General features: G+C 41.0%; 1 protein-coding gene across 2 annotated transcripts in view; it reads left to right on the plus strand.

The window, feature by feature from the left end:
* The window catches only part of LOC140726610 (NALCN channel auxiliary factor 1-like), a 174,000-nt gene that overhangs the window by 134,340 nt on the left and 17,864 nt on the right, over positions 1-21,796 (plus strand). The gene's annotated exons all lie outside the window — the stretch shown is intronic.

Below are 21,796 nucleotides of genomic sequence, written 5' to 3' on the forward strand. Positions count from 1 at the left end.
CTGGGAATGAAAGGAACAAGATGGAGCGATTGAGACCTGAGGTCCTGAAAGAAATATGAAAATATAGAAAGAATTGTATTGAATTTCCTGCTCTTTCCCCATTGCCCTGTATCTTTTCACCTCAAGCTCATATAGGAGCAGAATTATGCCATTCATCAAGTTGTTACTCAACTCAGTTATGACTAATTTTATTTCAACTCTAATCTTCTGCCTTCTCTCTGCAACACTTAATGCCCTTTTAAATCAAGAACCTATTAATCTTTGCCTTAAATGCACCCAATCACTCCATCACCACTGTGGCAATGAATTCCACAGATTCACCACCCTTTTGCTGCAAAAAAATTCTTTTCATCTCAGTTTTAAAAGGTTGTCCCTTTATTCTAAGCCCATGCCCTGGGTTTCTAATCCCTCCTGCTAATGGAAACACCCTCTCTATGTCCACATCTGACAGTATCTAATAGGTTTCAATGAAATCTCCCCTCATCCTTCTGAACTCCTTTGGATAAAGGCTCAGTTATATTAAATGTTCCTTTCAGGTTAAGCCTTTAAATCCTGGGATCATTCCTGTGAACCTCTCTAGGACCAGTACCTCTTTCCTTAGATACAGGACTCAGAACTGCTCACAATCATCCAAATGTGTTCTAACTAACACCTAATGAAGCCTTTACATTCTGGTCTTCCTGAAATGAATGCCAGCATTGCATTTGCCTCCTTTACTACCGACTCAACCTGCAAGTTCATCTTGAAATAGGCATCCTAAACTCGGACTCCTAAGTCCCTTTGCACTTCCAATTTCAGAAATCTTTTCAGACTTAGAAGATACTCTACACCTTTATTCCTCCTACTAAAGTGCATAATTCTACACTACCCGATGCCATATTCCATCTGTAACTTCTTTCACCACTCTCACAACTTGTCCAAATGTTTGCAGATTACCTGACCCTATGGCACTAACTGTCCCTCTATCTATTTTGGCCATAATTGCATCAGTTGCTTCATTCAGCTCGTTAGTGAAAAGTTCCAGTTCCAACACTGACCCCTGTGGCACTTCAATAATCAGTGGCAATCATCCTGATTCCCACACTTATTCCCACACTTCGACCTGCCAGTCGGCTAATCTGTCCATGCCAGTACCTTACTTCTAACTTCAAGAGCTCTTATATAGTTCAACAGTCTTGTGTGCGGCACCTTTAAAATGCAAGTAAATAACATCCATTTTCCTTTGCCTAACCTGCTTTTTAACCCCTCAAAGACTTCAAGCGTATTTGTCGGACAAGATCTCCCTTTACTAGAACTGTGATAACTTTGCCCTATTTTATCCTGTACTTCCAAGTGCTCAAATTTTGATCCTTAATAAAGAACATAAAAATCTTCCAACCCTAAAGTTCAAACTAACTGGCCTAAATTTCCTTGTCTTTTACCTCCCCCTTTTCTTAAATAGATGTGTCACATTTATAATTTTCAGTTTGCTGGGACTCTCCCTATCTCTAATGATTCTAGAAAGATCACTAATAGTTCCTCCACATTCTTATTAGTTAACTCTTACGGAAACTTAGGGTGAAGTCAAGCCTTTCAACTTCCCCAGCACCTTCTCCTTAGTAATGGAACAACACTCACCTCTGTCGTTGTCTCTCTTGAACTTCTGGTTTGTTACTGGAATCCACCACTGTGAAGACTGACACAAAGTATTTATTTTGTTCCTTGTCATTTCTCTGCTCCTCATTAATACTTCTTCAGCTTCATTTTAAAGCAATGGAATATCCACTTCAGCCACAGCCATAGAGACAGTGCAAAGGAGATTTACAAGGATGTTGCCTGGATTGGAGAGCATGTCTTAATAGAATAGGTTGAGTGAACTTGGCCTTTTCCCCTTGGAGCGACGGAGGATGAGAGGTAACCTGATAGAGGTGTACAAGATGATGAGAGGCATTGATCGCGTGAATAGTCAGAGGCTTTTTCCCAGGGCTGAAATGGCTAGCACGAGAGGGCACAGTTTTAAGGTGCTTGGGAACAGGTACAGAGGAGATGTCAGGGGTAAGGTCTTTTACGCAGAGAGTGGTGAGTGTGTGAAATGATCTGCCGGTAACGTGGTGGAGGCGGATATGATAGGGTCTTTTAAGTGATTCCTGGATAGATACATGGAGTTTAGAAAAATAGAGGTCTATGGTAACCCCAGGTAATTTCTAAGGTAAGGACATGTTCGGCACAGCTTTGTGAACCGAAGGGCCTGTATTGTGCTGTAGGTTTTCTATGTTCTATGTTTGCTTTGCTGTTTCTTTGGCAAATGCCTTGTGCACTGCTCCTCTGTTTTCACCCTGTGCACTGTTGCTGCTCCTCTGTTTTCACCCTGTGCACTGTTGTGCCTGCTCTGTTTTCACCCTGTGCACTGTTGTGCCTCCTCTGTTTTCACCCTGTGCACTGTTGCTGCTCCTCTGTTTTCACCCTGTGCACTGTTGTGCCTGCTCTGTTTTCACCCTGTGCACTGTTGCTGCTCCTCTGTTTTCACCCTGTGCACTGTTGTGCCTGCTCTGTTTTCACCCTGTGCACTGTTGTGCCTGCTCTGTTTTCACCCTGTGCACTGTTGCTGCTCCTCTGTTTTCACCCTGTGCACTGTTGCTGCTCCTCTGTTTTCACCCTGTGCACTGTTGTGCCTCCTCTGTTTTCACCCTGTGCACTGTTGTGCCTGCTCTGTTTTCACCCTGTGCACTGTTGCTGCTCCTCTGTTTTCACCCTGTGCACTGTTGTGCCTGCTCTGTTTTCACCCTGTGCACTGTTGCTGCTCTTCTGTTTTCACCCTGTGCACTGTTGTGCCTGCTCTGTTTTCACCCTGTGCACTGTTGCTGCTCCTCTGTTTTCACCCTGTGCATTGTTGTGCCTGCTCTGTTTTCACCCTGTGCACTGTTGCTGCTCCTCTGTTTTCACCCTGTGCACTGTTGTGCCTGCTCTGTTTTCACCCTGTGCACTGTTGCTGCTCCTCTGTTTTCACCCTGTGCACTGTTGTGCCTGCTCTGTTTTCACCCTGTGCACTGTTGCTGCTCCTCTGTTTTCACCCTGTGCACTGTTGTGCCTGCTCTGTTTTCACCCTGTGCACTGTTGTGCCTGCTCTGTTTTCACCCTGTGCACTGTTGCTGCTCCTCTGTTTTCACCCTGTGCACTGTTGTGCCTGCTCTGTTTTCACCCTGTGCACTGTTGCTGCTCCTCTGTTTTCACCCTGTGCACTGTTGTGCCTGCTCTGTTTTCACCCTGTGCACTGTTGTGCCTGCTCTGTTTTCACCCTGTGCACTGTTGCTGCTCCTCTGTTTTCACCCTGTGCACTGTTGTGCCTGCTCTGTTTTCACCCTGTGCACTGTTGTGCCTCCTCTGTTTTCACCCTGTGCACTGTTGTGCCTGCTCTGTTTTCACCCTGTGCACTGTTGTGCCTGCTCTGTTTTCACCCTGTGCACTGTTGTGCCTCCTCTGTTTTCACCCTGTGCACTGTTGCTGCTCCTCTGTTTTCACCCTGTGCACTGTTGTGCCTGCTCTGTTTTCACCCTGTGCACTGTTGCTGCTCCTCTGTTTTCACCCTGTGCACTGTTGTGCCTGCTCTGTTTTCACCCTGTGCACTGTTGTGCCTGCTCTGTTTTCACCCTGTGCACTGTTGTGCCTCCTCTGTTTTCACCCTGTGCACTGTTGCTGCTCCTCTGTTTTCACCCTGTGCACTGTTGTGCCTGCTCTGTTTTCACCCTGTGCACTGTTGCTGCTCCTCTGTTTTCACCCTGTGCACTGTTGTGCCTGCTCTGTTTTCACCCTGTGCACTGTTGCTGCTCCTCTGTTTTCACCCTGTGCACTGTTGTGCCTCCTCTGTTTTCACCCTGTGCACTGTTGCTGCTCCTCTGTTTTCACCCTGTGCACTGTTGTGCCTGCTCTGTTTTCACCCTGTGCACTGTTGCTGCTCCTCTGTTTTCACCCTGTGCACTGTTGTGCCTGCTCTGTTTTCACCCTGTGCACTGTTGTGCCTCCTCTGTTTTCACCCTGTGCACTGTTGTGCACTGCTCCTCTGTTTTCACCCTGTGCACTGTTGCTGCTCCTCTGTTTTCACCCTGTGCACTGTTGTGCCTGCTCTGTTTTCACCCTGTGCACTGTTGTGCCTCCTCTGTTTTCACCCTGTGCACTGTTGCTGCTCCTCTGTTTTCACCCTGTGCACTGTTGTGCCTCCTCTGTTTTCACCCTGTGCACTGTTGTGCCTGCTCTGTTTTCACCCTGTGCACTGTTGCTGCTCCTCTGTTTTCACCCTGTGCACTGTTGTGCCTGCTCTGTTTTCACCCTGTGCACTGTTGTGCCTGCTCTGTTTTCACCCTGTGCACTGTTGCTGCTCCTCTGTTTTCACCCTGTGCACTGTTGTGCCTGCTCTGTTTTCACCCTGTGCACTGTTGCTGCTCCTCTGTTTTCACCCTGTGCACTGTTGTGCCTGCTCTGTTTTCACCCTGTGCACTGTTGTGCCTGCTCTGTTTTCACCCTGTGCACTGTTGCTGCTCCTCTGTTTTCACCCTGTGCACTGTTGTGCCTGCTCTGTTTTCACCCTGTGCACTGTTGTGCCTCCTCTGTTTTCACCCTGTGCACTGTTGCTGCTCCTCTGTTTTCACCCTGTGCACTGTTGTGCCTGCTCTGTTTTCACCCTGTGCACTGTTGTGCCTGCTCTGTTTTCACCCTGTGCACTGTTGCTGCTCCTCTGTTTTCACCCTGTGCACTGTTGTGCCTGCTCTGTTTTCACCCTGTGCACTGTTGCTGCTCCTCTGTTTTCACCCTGTGCACTGTTGTGCCTGCTCTGTTTTCACCCTGTGCACTGTTGCTGCTCCTCTGTTTTCACCCTGTGCACTGTTGTGCCTGCTCTGTTTTCACCCTGTGCACTGTTGTGCCTGCTCTGTTTTCACCCTGTGCACTGTTGCTGCTCCTCTGTTTTCACCCTGTGCACTGTTGTGCCTGCTCTGTTTTCACCCTGTGCACTGTTGCTGCTCCTCTGTTTTCACCCTGTGCACTGTTGTGCCTACTCTGTTTTCACCCTGTGCACTGTTGTGCCTGCTCTGTTTTCACCCTGTGCACTGTTGTGCCTACTCTGTTTTCACCCTGTGCACTGTTGTGCCTGCTCTGTGCAGCTCCTTACTTGTGCCTGTGTGATCTCTGCTGCCCTACGCATATTCACAGCCTTTTCCAGCATCTAATCTTTTTCACGCAACCATCTTTCTCCAAAACCATTATCCAGGGTTCTGCAAGCTATTCTGTCTCTTACTATTGAGTCTCACAAATCTCCAAACTCACAAGACTTACTCAGTTTGAGAAGCTCAACTAAGTATTGGTCAAAGCTGACACCTTGTTTCTGGTCTCAGGAAAAGAACTTGTATTCTCAATCATGATGCTTTTACCTGCAACAAAATACTCCTCAAATGTTGTCATCAGAATGGCCAGTGTAAAAGCTGTCTCGTCAATGTGAAAGCTGTTATAGATGTCCAAGGTATCTTTGCCAATTACTTGTAGAAAGATGGACGCTTTAAATTTTTCATCAGTCTCTCCTGCTCCACTGGCAGCTACATATTTATTGAATCACTGTTTGAAGCGTTTCCAGTTATCCATTAGTTTGCCAGTGAACTGCATTCACCCCCTGACCACTTGCCTGTCTTTTTGATAAGATGTGTACACTTGGATGTTTAGCTCCCAGACCTGATTTACTTTCAGTCACAGCATTGCACCCACCAATTTGACTCTGCAATGTAAAGTAATTTATCTTGTTACATATTCAGATGCATTCAGATACAGCCTTCTCGGATGTATATTCACTGCTTCTCTTCTCCTGTTGCCTAAAGTTAGATTTCTGAACTCTGTCCCTTAAGTTAGTGTGGTAACTTTTAATAACATCTTCTGGACTCTGCTTCCTATCCTCAATCCTCCACACCATTTAACCTCCCTCCCTTGCCATACTACCACTGCCACAGGCCTACCCTTCCCATGTCTGTTTAGTTTAAAGCCCCATCTACAGCCCTAATGTTGTGATTCACAAGGACTCTGATTCCAGCATGATTTGAGTGGAACCTGTTCTATCACAACAGCTCCCTCATTGCCCAGTACTGGTGCCAGCAACAAATAAATTCAAACCCACATTTCCCATGCCAGTTTCTGAGCTATGAACTTACCTCTTTAATCTTGACTCCGTGCCATTCAGCTCATACTCAAGTAGTAATCTAGAGAATACTTAATGATAAAGATACACTCAGTGCCCACCTTATGAGATACATCTGTTCATTAATGCAAATATCTAATCAGCTAATCATGTGGCAGAAACACATTGCATAAAAACATGCAGACATAGTCAAGAGGTTCAGTTGTTGTTCAGACCAAACATCAGAATGGGGAAGAAATGTGATCTAAGTGACCTTGACCACGGAATAATAGTTGGCGCCAGTTTGGGTAATTTGAGCATCTCAGATTTTCACGTAGAACAGTCTCCAGAGATTACAGAGAATGGCACGCTAACCATAAAATATCCAGTGAGTGGCAGTTCTGTTGGCGAAAACACGTTGTTACTGAGAGAAGACAGAAGAGAATGGCCAGAGTTGTTCAAGCTGACAGGAAGGCAACAGAAACTTAAATAGCCAGATGTTACAACATTGGTGTGCAGAAGAGCATCTCTGAACACATCATACATTGAATGTTGAAGTGGACGGACTACAGCAGCAAAAGACCATGAGCGTACTCTCAGTGGTCACTTTATTAGGTACAGGAGGCACCTTATAAAATGACCACTGTCTGCATGTTTTGGTGTTACTACTGGACCACCGTTAAAGACAATTCATATTGACTCACTGGGTTAGAACATGCTGACAATTTTCCCATTGATTCCAATTTTGACTGCTGACAATCAGCTACTTAATTAGTTCAAACTCATATTTCCAAGGGCATGCTATGAAATTCGAAAGCCTGGAACATGCTGATAGGTTTCAAAAGCTACAGTTATCTGTTTGCTCCTTGCTGGGTTTCCCTGGCATTAAAGCTGATCTGAAACCTAAAGAAATTCAGTTGAAGATTGTAAGCTTGCAGGTTTGGTGGGGGAGAAAATACAAGGGTACTTTCTGAATTATTTTGTTTTGCTTTGTGCACTTAATTTTGTAGTTTATATACATCTAATTATTTTCAGAAGCATCAAAAACCTATTAAAGTGACAGCTGATCGAGAACTGTCCTGTGCTTTATCAGCTATTTCGGTTATCAGAGTGTGACCTTTGCCCTTTTCCACCTGACACCTTTGGACACCACTGTTCAGTGTATTCAGTCATTGTGTTTTAAAAGATTTCTCATTGTCACCTCTGGTTCTTTTGTCAGTCACCTTAAATTTGGAACTACTGAAAAATGTTACAGATGAGCATATGAATTTAAAACTCCAGAAATCAGCCTGTCACCTGTTCCACCTTTAGTAAGATCATACCTGATCTCCTTATATCCTCCACTCCACATTCTTGTCTACTTGCTGTAACCTTCCATCTCTTTGTTAATTAAGTATCTGTCTATTTCAGTCTCTAAGATGCTGTTTCACTGCTGTTTGAGAGAGAAAGTTCCTAAGAGTCATGCTTGGTCATAGAAAAAATGTTTTTGTCTCTCATATCACAAATGGGCAATCCCTTATTTTACAACATAGTTCTAGAATCTCTTGCATGCAGAAACATTCTCTCCGCAACCCCCTATCAAGCTTTTCAATATATTTTATGTTTCAATGACCCCTCTCATTTCTCCAAACTCCAGCAGATGCAATCAGACCTATCTAATCTTTCTTCATAAAAACCTACCCATTGCAGATAATCGTCCTGTAAACCATTTCTGAACTGCTTCCAACACTTAAACATCCTTCCTTAGAGTTGAAGAAAAACGTTATACAGAGTTCTCAGGAGGTGGTCTCACAATTTCCGATATCCTCCCTACATTTGTAAAGCATTTCCCAAGCAATAAACAATAAATTCAATTTATTTTCCTAATTGCTTTCTGTACTGCATACTAATCTATTGTGAGACAAAGACTCGGTTCCCCTGCATCTCCCAGATCTGAAATCTCTCCTCATTTACATATTATTACTTGCATTTTCATGCAAAACTGGATGATTTCACATTTCCCCATGTTACACCTCAGATCTTAAGGCAAATGAGAAAAATGCTGGAAATATTCAGCCCTTGCCAATCCTGAAGAAGGGTCTTGACCGAAACGTCAACTGTTTATTCCTTTCCATAGAAGCTGTCCGACCTGTTGGGTTCCTCCAGTGTTTTGTGTGTGTTGCTCTGGATTTCCTGCATCTGCAGACTTTTTTGTGTTCATGGAAATGTTCAGTAGGTCAGGCAACATTTGTGAAAGAGCAACGGTTTGAAAACCCTTAATGAGAACTAGCAAGGAAACAAAAGTTTAAAGCAGCTGCAAGGTGGGGGAGAAGGATAAATATCTTTGATAGGGTGAAATCATGGTTGCCATGGAAATAAGCTGTAAACATGGTTGTCTGGTCAATGAGTGAATGGGAGCAGTTAAGAGAGTGAGAATGTAGAGACGCAAGAACATCATAAAATGCAGGCTTTGCAAAACACAGAGCAGGAAGACATTACCAACAGGTCAGCGTGGTCATATCATCCACTCCCAGAGGAAATAAAAGAAGAAGAGGGAGGCATGGTAGTGTAGTGGTGAGCACATCACTGTACACTACCAGGGACCTGCGTTCAATTCCTGCTACTGCCTGTAAGGAGTTTGCATATTCTCTCCCCTAACAGCGTGGGTTTCCGGTTCCCTGCCACAGTTCAAAGGTGTACAGGTTGGTAGGTGAACTGCTGATTGTAAATCATACCATGATTAGGCCAGGAGGAGTAAGTCAGAGAATTACTGGGCAGTGTGTCTCAAAGGTCCAGATTGGCCTATTCCATGCTGTATCTCAATAAAATAAATAAATAAATCTATATATATATATAAAAACTAAGAAGCTGAGCCAATATCACAGATGGATAAGTGATATTGACAGAAATTAAGTTATCTAAAATTGTAGAATTCGATATTAAATTCAGAAGGCTGTAGCATCCCAGGCAGAAGAGCTGTTCCTAAAGCTGCATTGGTCCTCATTGTTACAGAACACTTGCAGATTTCTACAGATGTACTGTAGAGAGCATTCTAACTGGTGCATCATCATCTGGTATGAGGGGGGGGAGTGTGGGAGGCACTGCACAGGATCGGAAAAAGCTGCAGAAAGTTGTAAACTCAGTCAGCTTCATCATTGGTTCTAGCCTCCCCAGCAAAGAGGACACATTCGAAAGGTCAGCATGCTCATAAGTCAGCATCCATTGTAAAGGACCCACATCACCCAGGATATGCCCCATTCTCGTTGCTGCCATCAAGGAGGAGCAGGAGCCTGAAGACACACACTTAATGTTTCATGAACAGCTTTTTCCCTTCTGCCATCAGATTTCTGAATGGACAATGAATCCATCAACACTACCTCAGTATTTTGCCCTCTCTTTTTGCACCACTTATTTACATTTTAATATATACTTGTGATTTATATTTTTCAATATGTACTGCAATGTACTGCTGCCGCAAAACAACGTATTTCACAACCTGTGCCAGTGATATTAAACTTGATTCTGATTCTACAGATCAGTTTCTAGGGTGGAGGATTAAGCTGGCAAGCAGTGGATGCTCAGGATTGTCCCTGTGGACTGAACAGGAGATAGTTAGATCCACATCACAATTTACTTTCACTGCCTCCTGTCAGCATCACAAGTATGCATACTCTCAGTGTCTTCATCATTTGTAAGAAGTAAAGGACACTGTGGCACTCCAATTGTTACATCTTGGTAACCAAAAATATTACACTTCTTACACGTCCTCTGTTTTCTGATAGCTGACCAATTCTCTATCTGCTCTCTTGCACCATAAGGTTTTATTTTCTGCAATAATTTTTGTTGTGGCATCTTACTGCTTTCTGAATTTCAATATAGAATATTCATCAATTCCCATTTTATTCACTACATAGGTTACTATTTTAGAGAACTCTGGAAAAATTGGTCGTATGTGATTTTTCCATTAACAAAACCAAGCAGACTTTGCCTGATTACCTTGATTTTTTTCTTTGTGTCCTGTTATAATGTCTTTAATAATATCTTTTAATATTTCTCCTTAATTTTGCTATTAATCCTTTCTTAAATTTAATTTCCTCCTCCTATCTTTTCCTGCTCTTAAGAATACAGCAGTCTACAAATGAAAATTGTCCCCTAGTCCTGTGAAGTGTATAAATCTATGTGGTGCTGGCTTTCAAGTGGCTCACAGAATGGAGAGATATGGATATTGTGTAGGCTAGTTTAGGTAAGCATTTAATTACTAGCTTAATTAGTTCAGGAGAATGTCATGGGTTGGAGCCTTTCTTGTGCTCGACTTTTCTAAGCTCAATGTGTTCAGAGGCTTGCTATCCTTCCTAGCTTTGAATACTGGGACCTAACCAGACTTTATAAAATTTTTACACAACTTCCTTATGTTGGCATTCTACCTTCAATTAATAAAGCCAAACATATTGTGTGCTGCCTTGAACTTCCCTTTCATTACATTCTCTCTATCGCCATATCAGTAACAAGGTCCTTGCATGCCATCTATCTAATTGTAGTCACTCATGTATATGAGTGCTGCAGCAGGATGTACCATTGATGATCTCAGCTTTGTTAATAACCACATACCTGCTTCTAAGTGTACATTGATAAGTACTGTAATTCATCCATTGATTTCCTCTGTACCTTCACCTTAGTTCTGGATAAGCTGATTTTTATTTATTGTTGTTACATTTGTAAGGTTATAAGATTGACGTCATTAAACTTTGCCATTCACACCATGCCTTCACCATTCTCACTCATGAAGACTTGTTCAATACTGAGCTAAACCTCTAACCACAAATCATCTCAAATACAAATTTCTTGACTTAGGCCTCAACATCATTATCCATCTGCTCGTCTGCTTCATTACACAGACACCTAACCACATCTCATCCATTAATTTTTTGTAAACTGTGTGATGCACCATCAATAACTCTCGGAGACGGGAGGCGAACAATAGGCTTTTATTAGCTGCAAGAAACGACCACGCAACATCCTGGAGACTGAGGGGGGAGCAGTGCCTCCAACCGCCTTTATACAGGGGTCTGTGGGAGGAGCCACAGGAGCAGTCAGCAGAGGGGCGTGTCCAGACAGGTATATGTAGTTCACCACACTGTGACCCCTATCTGGTCTCGCACAATGGTGAACTCACCTGTCACTTTTCCCCTTGCTGATCTACTTTATCCCCTGTTCTCTTAAGTTTCCAATTTATTATTCTCACATTCAGCCTTCATGGCGTCTTTGACTTCCAGTCTGAACTTTCTCAGCGTACGTTCCATTGCTCTAAATCTGAAATCTTCTGCATTCCCTTCCATTTTAATCCAACAGTGGCAGCAGCTCATTTTCAAATCCCAGTTGGTTCCCATATCCTCCCAAAGCCCACTCCACCTATCTGCCTCTATTCTCTAACAGTCTTATCTCCACCTGACGTCATTGCACTTATTTATGTCTACCTCTGAGAAGTGCGTTAAATGTTTTCTACATTGAAATAGCTATATATGTGATTGTCAGTTTTTGTTGTGGGTTCGACTATAGTTAATATTAAACTTTAGAAAGGAACTGATGTGCAATCCCTCTCTATAATGTATAATTCCTTATGCCCAAAGAATAATAGCATGCCAGCTCTGTTATTATTCCCAACCCATATTATCAGATTTAAAAATCGGTTTTAATTGATGGTGATTTGATGGCTGACATCATAAATGGAAGTCATATAATAGCAAGTCTATCAGATTAACGAAGCAATGAGCCAATGTTTGTGATGATGGCTATATTTTCATTTTGCTACCTAGCAACCATCCATTAAAATCAATCATAACTCGCAGTAGGGCAAATTACAAAATCTTCTCCACTGGTAAAACCTAATGTTCTGAATCCTGATAGCTTCACTTAAGTGGAAAATTCCTTCAGTCATATTGAAATCAGAATGTAACTTGTTCCCACTTGTAGAGTTACAGAGTGAGTCAATCAAATGGACAGAATGCTATCCTTCTGCTCATCCACTAAAAAGCATATTTGTGTTGCCATTACGTGAAAAAGTAATGAGCACAAAAATATGGTTCAATTACCTTCTGCACCCTAATTAACTGGGTTGAACCTGCAACCACATGTGCTTTCCATTCCAAATACCACCTCAATAAAGTTACTCTGCTTTCTCCAGTGACTGAACCTCCTTATTCCTGATTTTGTAACCTCTTCATTATAATGTTTCAGTGCTCTCTGAGTTAGTCATAATCACCAACTCCCACTCTCCTACCCACCTAAACACCAACCTTCATCTTCCTCATTGATTGATTTGAAGTTCATCCAAAAGTTCATCTTCCTGGAAGTTCCCTTTCACTCTTCTCCCTGAGTTTGTGTCCCTTAAACTTAAAAATCTTGTACTTGTGTTCAAACTTCCCTGTATCCATGCACTGCACTGTCACTGTAATCAGGTCTGACCTTTGAAATCTTTGTATGTGTCTATTTCTGCACTCTTGTTCACCTCCCATCTCATCCAACTCACTATCAACGGTTGTGCCTTCATCTACCTCAACCCTCTGCTCTAAGATAGGCTCCCTATATCTCCACCTCTCTCCATCCTTATAGTGTAATCCCTGTAATTTTGCCCTTCACCAAATACTTGGTCAAATGCCAATAGCTTCTTTCAGAGATTATTATCAATCATTCTCTGATTATGTTTCCAGAAAGCACCTTGTGATGCTTCACTGTAAAAGTGGCTATATAAATGCAAGTTGTGTTTTCTTTCTTCACTACTACAATAACTATATAGTGCTACTGGGGACAGGATGAGATCAAGTAGAGCAGGATAACTTTTTATACAGAAAATAATTAATGGAGTGAAATATTTTAAGACACTTTACCGAGAGATGATCTCACAAAAATGGAGACAAATGTCTCTGTCTGAAAATGAAACACATTTAGTCCTGTGTGACACAACACCATTAATTCCAATGGTGTACTGATGTTTATTGGGGTCTATGTGGAGTTTGCAAAGTTTTGTTCCCCATGTCAGATATTCAGTTGGCTACTGAAAATTATTACTAGTCCATTTTGGTACCTAGCAACCATCCATTAAAATCAATCATAACTCGCAGTAGGGCAAATTACAAAATCAGAAGGATCAGAAGGGGTTGGTGGATTTCTGAGGGAGAATAGATTACAGGGGAATGAGACTGATGGGCAGTGCAGTATTCAACTTAAGACCATAAGACACAGGTGCAGAATTAGGACATTTGGGCCAATCGAGTCTGCTCTGCCATTCAATCATACTGATCCCTTTTCCCCTCCTCAGCCCCACTCCCTGGCCTTCTCCCCGTAACCTTTGATGCTGTGGCAAATCAAGGACCTATCAATGTCTGCCTTAAATACATCCCAACAACCTGGTCTCCACAGCTGCCTGTGGTAACAAGTTCCACAACCCTCTAGCTAAAGAAATTTCTCCTCATCTCTGTTTTAAATGGACACTCTCTATCATGAGGCTGTGCCCTCTTGCCCTAGACTCCCCCACCAGGAGAAACATCTTTTCCACATCTACTCTGCCTAAGCCTCTCAACATTCAAAATGTTTCAATGAGATCCTCCCTCATCCTTCTAGATTCCAGTGAATAGAGATCCAGAACCATCAAACGTTCCTCATATGATAATCCTTTTATTCCTGGAATTATCCTTGTGAACCTCCTCTGGACGCTTTCCAATGCCAGCACATCTTTCCTTAGATAAGGAGCCCAGAACTGTTCACAATATTCAAGGTGAGGCCTCATGTGCCTTATCAAGCCTCAGCATCACATTCCTGCACTTATATTCTAGACCTCTTGAAATAAATGCTAACATTGCATTTGCCTTCCTCACCACTGACTCATCTGCAAGTTAACCATTAGGGTATTCTGCACAAGGACTCCCAGGTCCCTTTGCTTCTCAGATTTTTGGATTTTCTCCCCATTTAGAAAATAGTCTGCACATTTATTTTTTAACCAAAGTACATGACCATGCATTTTACAACATTGTAGTTCATTTGCCAATTTTCTTACCCATTCTCCTAATCTATCTAAATCCTTCTGCAACCTTCTTGTTTCCTCAACACTACCTGCCCCTCTACTAATCTTCATATCATCTGTGATCTTGGCCACAAAGCCATCTATTCCATCATCTAAATTATTGATATATACCTTACAGAGCTACTGCCTCTCAGCCCCAGAGACCGGGTTCATTTCTAACCTCTAGTGCTGGCGAATGACTAGAGTTTGCTTGTTCTTTCTATTACTGTAGGAGTTTCTGTTGGAAACTCCCAAAGGCAAGCAGGTTGATGGTTTAGTTAGTTATTGTAAATTGGTCCTAGTGCATAGTTGAGTTGATGAAAATGCGAGAGTTGAAGGGAATATTGAGGTTACAAGGATAATTAATGGTGACCTGGATGCTTGACATTTCGTAAGGAAATATGGAATTATGGAAATAATCTGAGAGCTGGCATGGGATCAATGGTCTCAATGATCTCCCTCAAAAGTTGTAAGAAAATAAGAGAAGTACGTTGTGGGAGGCACTCATTTGAACATGCGTGAAATGGCATTTTTCCTATTCTCTGCGATTTTTTTGATATTCTATATTGTCCACCAATTAATTATTAATTTTTCTTTAGAACTGTAATATAGCCAATGCCATTATGACAACAGCAACACAAAATCAATGTGGAAAATATTTAATTTAGGATTACCAGCTAGAAAGATAATAAAGTTTGGTGATATGCTTGCACCTTTCTTGAAAAACATTCAACATTGCAACATACTCACGGACCTCTGGAAAGCTGTACTTATAACCATTGAAAGCAGAGAAACAACATTTGAAAGGTGTTGAGAGCCTCCAATGCATTCACTGAGAGCACAAAAGAGGCCCTGTATAAGTTGCAGAACCTTGCATACTCCCCACCCACCTGTCACATCACCCACAAAAGCAGAGTGGAAGCAAATCAGCCTTGAGCTAAGTAGAAGGTAGGACACTTTAATTCCCACTGCTGCCTGGAAGGACTTTGTACATTTGTGGATTTCCTCTGGTTGCTCCAGTTTCCTCCCACAGTCCAAAGACGGTGAGTATGTTAGTTGGCCATTGTAAGTTGTCCCATGATTAGGCTAGAGTTAAATTAAGGGATTGCTGGGCATGGCTCAAAGAACAGGAAAAGCCTATTTAGTGCTGTGTCCTATGTTCCCTTCCAAGCTGTGCGCGTGTGTGCACGCACACACATTTTTCAACCAGAGCACAACGGAAATTAATGTGCGCACAAAAGGTTAGTTATTACTTATTATTACTTTACTTTATTGTCGCCGAACAATTGATACTAGAGCATACAATCATCACAGCGATATTTGATTCTGTGCTTCGCGGGCCCTGGAGTACAAATCAATAGTAAATATAATAAAAATTTAAATTATAAATCATAAATAGAAAATAGAAAAGGGTAAGTAAGGCAGTGCAAAAAAAAAACCGAGAGACAGGTCCGGATATTTGGAAGGTAAGGCCCAGATCCGGGTCAGGATCCGTTCAGCAGTCTTATCACAGCTGGAAAAAAGCTGATCCCAAATCTGGCTGTACTAGTCTTCAAGTTCCTGAACCTTCTCCCTAAAATAATGTAGTTACCTAAAATAATGTTGTAATTAATAATTATACTTATTGAAAATAATCTTTTAGCTAAATATTTCTGTAAACTAGTTTGTCGGTTTTTAAAATACAGTGCCACAATGCACATCACTAATTTACGTCACCTCACCTTTCCTGTTCCAGTTTGTACAGCTGCATTATGGCAGCAGACATCTTTGACGGACAGTGTTCATATCATAAATTTCACATTTGGCGATGAACAATTTAATGCCTTATGTCTAAAATATCATGATTTTCTTGCTGAAAATACTGTAATAGTTAGACAGTTTAATGATTTCAAATTTTCCGTACAAGAAAAAATTAAATCCAAACTGATTTCAAACTTTGCTCAAATGGTGGCATTTGTACTTCAAAATGAACAGTTTTGCAACCTTGCACAGTTGACGGACATTGGGGGAATCTTTCTTGCGTCTAGTGCGGACTGTGAGCGAGGTTTTAGCCTAATGAATCAACTCAAAAACAAGCTGAGAAACCATCTAGGTGAATATAATTTGGATATGTTAATGAGAATCAAAAGCTATCAATTGGATGGAAGTTCTATTAGTCTAGATAGAGTTTACAAAGAATGGGTAAATGCCAAAGACAGGAGAGAGAAAAAAATAACTGAGTGACTTAAATATGTATGTTATTTTGTTGTTATTCTGTGCAGTTTTATGTCATATTTTGTATATCTACATAAACTGTGCCATGTGTACATTCAGTGAGCTCATACTTTTGTCACAGGAAAAAAAATCTGCACAACCTAAGATTTTTGCGCACACTGACTACTAAAAATTAGAGGGACCATTGGCTGTATCTCAACTAATTAATAAATTTAATTTAATTTAATTTAATCGGTTGTAGTTGTTACATAGTAACCATTGGCTAGAATACCACAGGAAATTCCTTTCTTTTTCATTAAATTTACCTTCCCTGATCTTTAATGGTGAATTTAGAAAATTTAACTTAATTTTACCTTCTTATCCAAAAGCAATAGCTTTGACAGTGTAGCAATGAAATGCCAGCCTTAATCATCTGTTCAACTCTCTTTGGCAGAGCTAACACCTCAGCCTTCTGACTCAGGCATAGATACTGACTCAAAGCGTTCATGGCTGCTGTTTTTCACTGGGACTATGCATGTTTTAAAATAAAATTAAGTTTCTGGACAAGTAGCAGTGAAGTCCAAGGCAAAACATGACTTTCAACTCCTTTGGAACAGCATTTCAAGATAAAGATTATCTGAAGAACTGTTGTTTTATGATGAGTGAGTCAGGACGTAGAAGCAAAATTGCTAAAAATAATCAACAGGTCAGGGGACGTGGGGAGAGACAAACAAAACTGACTTTTCAGGTCCATGGCCTTTAATCAAAATCCGGTCATTTCTGTGGCCTTTTATCAGAAGTCAATGCCTAATTTTATGGCATGCTAAGATTTTAACAGTGCAATGGTGTTCTTGATACTCAATAGTATGAAAGCAAATGAGAAAATCATCTTTTGTGGTGGAACGGATCCAAAAGGGTGACCCAGAGTCAGCTGCTTAAGTGTCCATTCATTACTATTTATCAATTTCATTTACCAGCTAGAATTTACAGTTGTGATATCTTGACTTGATTCATGATTTAAACTTGGGCAGACTGAGAGAAATTTAATGGCATGGAAGCTTCCCCTTCCACTGAATAAGTTGGACTATTCATTCTCCCTTGGTGTGGCCATTAGCGGTATAAGGTAATGGAAAGATTGAACAAAATAATCAGGGGCTTTTAAAAAGTTAATAAAGAGAAATCATTTCTACTGGCATTAGCTATGAGAGAGCATAACTTTAAACTAATTGGCAACAAATAAAGGGGAGAACCATGTGATATGTATGCATACCTAAGGGCCTAAAAAGCTTACCGTCTCCCATGAAAGCAGATCACAGGTGAGGGAGCTACCAGCAAAACCACATCATGGATTATTTAATGCAAAGAGGAGCTTCCACGAACTAATGTTCACACATTTTCATATCTAATTACTATTGTCACATTTACCTCCTCATTCTATGAAATTTAGCTTTTCAATCCCAAATTCATCTGACCTGTAAAGGTGTCACTAAGTAAAAACACTTTCTGATGCTTCCTATTTACAACAAAATGTCAAATTATAAAACTCCAACCATATTGCCTTTCCTTTACATCAGAATCCCACTGTGCCAGTGCTATCTTGCTAGCAAAACTAAACTGAAATACAGAACATTTTGGGGAGAATATTTCACTGCTCTTGAAAGCTGTTGAAATTTGAATAATTAATATGAATGCCTTATCATGTAAATTGTAAAAATGCAAGAAACTAATAATAAGAGTTTGTCACTTTTTCCATTAATCCCTAACTGTGCTTGATTACTAAGAGTCTCACTATCCTGAAACACTTATCTTCAGTTCATGTATTTGACTTTGTTGCTTCAGCTTGAAGGAAGCAACAAGAAGTAACATTTAACTGGATAAACTTCAATAAATGTTAGTAGACATAATTTCAGTAATTTTTTTCTTGGATAATAAACTGGGTATAAAGAGGTCAACCACACGTTAAGCAAGTTTCCTAGCTTTAATGTAATTTGATTTCAATGAGTTTATCCAAGGTCACTCATCATACACAATCCTTCTGGAGGTTGTCCATGAGCTAGAGGGAATGACTACGCACCTAACCTTGGATTCAGCTTAGTGAAAAGGCATAGAAAAAGAATGTGAATACACAGAGTTAGAATATCACCCAGAATTCAGGATGAATTCCTCAGATGCACTTAGCAAGCAAAAGAACTGTTCCTTTGTTCTTTTATGATTCAGAGTCTCTTTGGATAACTTGAGGACTCTGGTTATTTGCTTATTGTAATGTACATAATGTGCACTTGCCTGTGTTCCTTACTTTAACCATGAGTTATCCAGAATTGACAGAGAAACAGTTAAAGTAGGTTAGCTCAGAAACACTCAGAAGTTAACTTGAACATGTGCAGCTGAGTTTTTGAACTTTGCGTAATTACGTGTACATGCACAGTGTAAACATAAGATACTCCTGCTTCGTCTATGTGTTGGAATGTGGCGATGATTTTAACCAACAGGTCCATGGCCATCCCAGTACTGTCTCGTGTTAGGAAAGGCTGTGCAATTGTCCCATTCTTTTCTCAATCATTCTTACCAAAATGTGTCACTTTACTTCCAATTGTTGGCGTGAAAATAACCTGCAGGACAAATGGGAAACCTTAATCTGTATCACTTCCACTACAGAATGTAGAGTATTCCAATCTCTGACACTGAACTGTATTTCCAGGGTGCTGTTAATCCTGCTGAGGATATCAGTACATGAAGGACAAGATCTCAAATTTTAATAGTCTACTGTAGAGTAATGATCCCTGTGTCCATCTGCTTTAGTAATGTGTACTACTCAAAGCAAACACATCAAAGTACTACAAGTTACACCTGCAATGTCGCCATGTCTACTGGCAGGATAAGTGAACCAAAATCAGCTGTAGGCAAATATGTCCAGCATCAAGATTCTAGTTACAATCAGTCATATTTACATCCAGTACCTGATGCCTGAAATGGAGATGTGCCTCCAAATTTTGACATGGTAAGAGACTACCGGGAGATCAGAAGAAATGATTCACAGAAGCTCTCAAAGTCTTACCCTAAATCTATGTCTTTGAGTTCTTGATTCTCTAATCCTGGGAAAAAGATGATGCAAATTCACTAACTATGCTCCTTGTGAAAACTGTGTCCCTTGATCCTGGAAACCTCCTTGTAAGTCTCCTCTGCACTCCTTCCAGCTAAACACAATATCCAAAAGCAGACTCTCAGGCATCTCAAACATCTGCAACGTAACATCTATACTCAGTGCCATGACTGATGAAGAGCGGTGTGACAAAATCTCAGTGTGACTAACTCTCCCTGGATCCCATGAGATCCACTTACTGTTGGTGCAGAATTTGCCTGTTCTTCCCGTTGACTTCATGGGTTTTATTTCCAGGTGCTGCAGTTTTCTTCCACATCCCAGAGGTGTGGTGTGGGTTGGTAGATTAGCCAGCCACATGAGTTGTCCCTTTTGTGCATCATAGCCACAGGAACTTGAGGGGTTTGTTTGGGAATGGGGGCAGCAGGGTGGCAAAGAGCCTGTTTCCGTAATCCCTCTCCCTTTCCCTCTCTCTCTGATTTTCTGAGCTGATAATATTTGTTTATTAAGTAATTATTTTGATTTATCAGCTTTCCTTCATCACAAACTTGCCTCCTACTGGCACTGCAAAGTTGGTGTTATCCAGTAAAGTCTTTGTCTGTACTGGAACTCTGCTCTGTTCTGAAATATCCAACTTCCTGGACCCTGTTCTTTAGTATGAGTGAAAGGTTGAGGCTAACAGTTCTGTAAATGGCTTGATATGAGTATTATAACTTGTAAATCTGATCTGGGTGCGCTGGAGTATTTTTGCATTATTTTCCATTTAAAGCACATCTTTTCAACTGGGTTTAAATTTTCTGACCAATATAATCACCTACAACAACTGGCAGTTCTATCAGCCAACTGTTGTGATGCACAGAGTGTCTCACCTGAATATGTTTTCACAGTCTTCATCAGCGATGCTGAAGTGTACATAATTAGATCTGTATTGTCACCTATGCTCATGCCAATGCACTTAACCATATTTTGTCTTGAAACCTTACTGCGTTCCACTTTTGCCACTAGTGGTGCAAATGCCACATAAGCACAATTCTCAATTTTTCAAATTCTTTTCAATTCTGGTGAGAATTGATCTTATTTATTTTGTAATTATTGGTAGCATTCAATGAAGCAATCTGATTCCAGAACACAGGGAACAATGCATGAATAAAAAGAATTAAAATACAACATTGCAAGCAGACAATTGAGATTTAATTTTGGACTTCTTCGTTGTTTAATATTTCACCACATAATTAGTGTGAGACTTGCATTGTAAGCCCCTCTTTGCTTCTACAGCAGTTGCGTGCTGAAGCAAATAAGTACTATTATTACATATTGAACTTACAAAAGCTTAAATGATGCAGTAATTATTTTTTCTCTAAGAAATATTGATTAAATACTTGCTGGCAGATAGAATGTTACATTTAATTTACATTTGCTTTACATTTTTAAATAGTTTTTCTTTTAGTAGGGAGATTTCTAATTGTGCAGCAATGGAAGCTGGTGGCATCTTACATCAGACTGTTAGGGGTGGTAAGTATGCTGCTTCACCTGCTGTGCAGGGTCCGAATGCGTCCAAACATAGTCCATAGAAACAATAGTGAATTTCTCAAGGGATTGTAAGAGGTAAATGACAAGAGTTGCTATTGAAAAGCTGGAATATGCAGCATCAATTACTTGTATCTTAAAGTGGCTTTGAACTGTCACTTAGCCTGTGTGTAATTGTGTGTGCATACATGTGGACCCATGCTCCTGTGCATTTGTTTCCATGTTAGTTGTCTCATTTTCTGCCTTTTGTCAAAAATTGTTAAGGGATCTGCAGCAAGATTATATGTACATCTTCAAGGAGCAGTTCCTCGGAAAGGCAGCATCCATTATTAAGGACCCCCATGACACAGGACGTGCCCTCTCCTCACTGTTACCATCAGGAAGGAGGTACAGAAGCCTGAAGGCACACACTGCATGATTCAGGAACAGCTTCTTCCCCTCTGCCATCCAATTTCTGAATAGACATTGAACCCATGAACACTACCTCACTTTTGTTATTTCTGTGTTGGCACTGTTTGCAATCTATTTAATACACATACACACTTACTTTAATTGATATAGATATTTTTTCTTTCTATATTTTCATGTATTGCATTGTACTGCTGCTGCTAAGTTAGCAAACTTCATGACACCTGTCGTTGATAATAAACCTTATTCTGATTTCGATTGCAGATGTACAGGAGAGTGATGAAAGTAAAGCCAATGTCAGTATTCAAAAAGGAGCAAGATAAATGGCTGAAGGAAATGGAGCTAGGGTGGAGATAAGAGGAGAAATTGGGAATTTGATTGCTAGTAGTGTGACACACAGCAACCT

Source organism: Hemitrygon akajei, chromosome 4 (assembly GCF_048418815.1).
Source record: "Hemitrygon akajei chromosome 4, sHemAka1.3, whole genome shotgun sequence".
In the NCBI taxonomy this organism is placed as follows: domain Eukaryota; kingdom Metazoa; phylum Chordata; class Chondrichthyes; order Myliobatiformes; family Dasyatidae; genus Hemitrygon; species Hemitrygon akajei.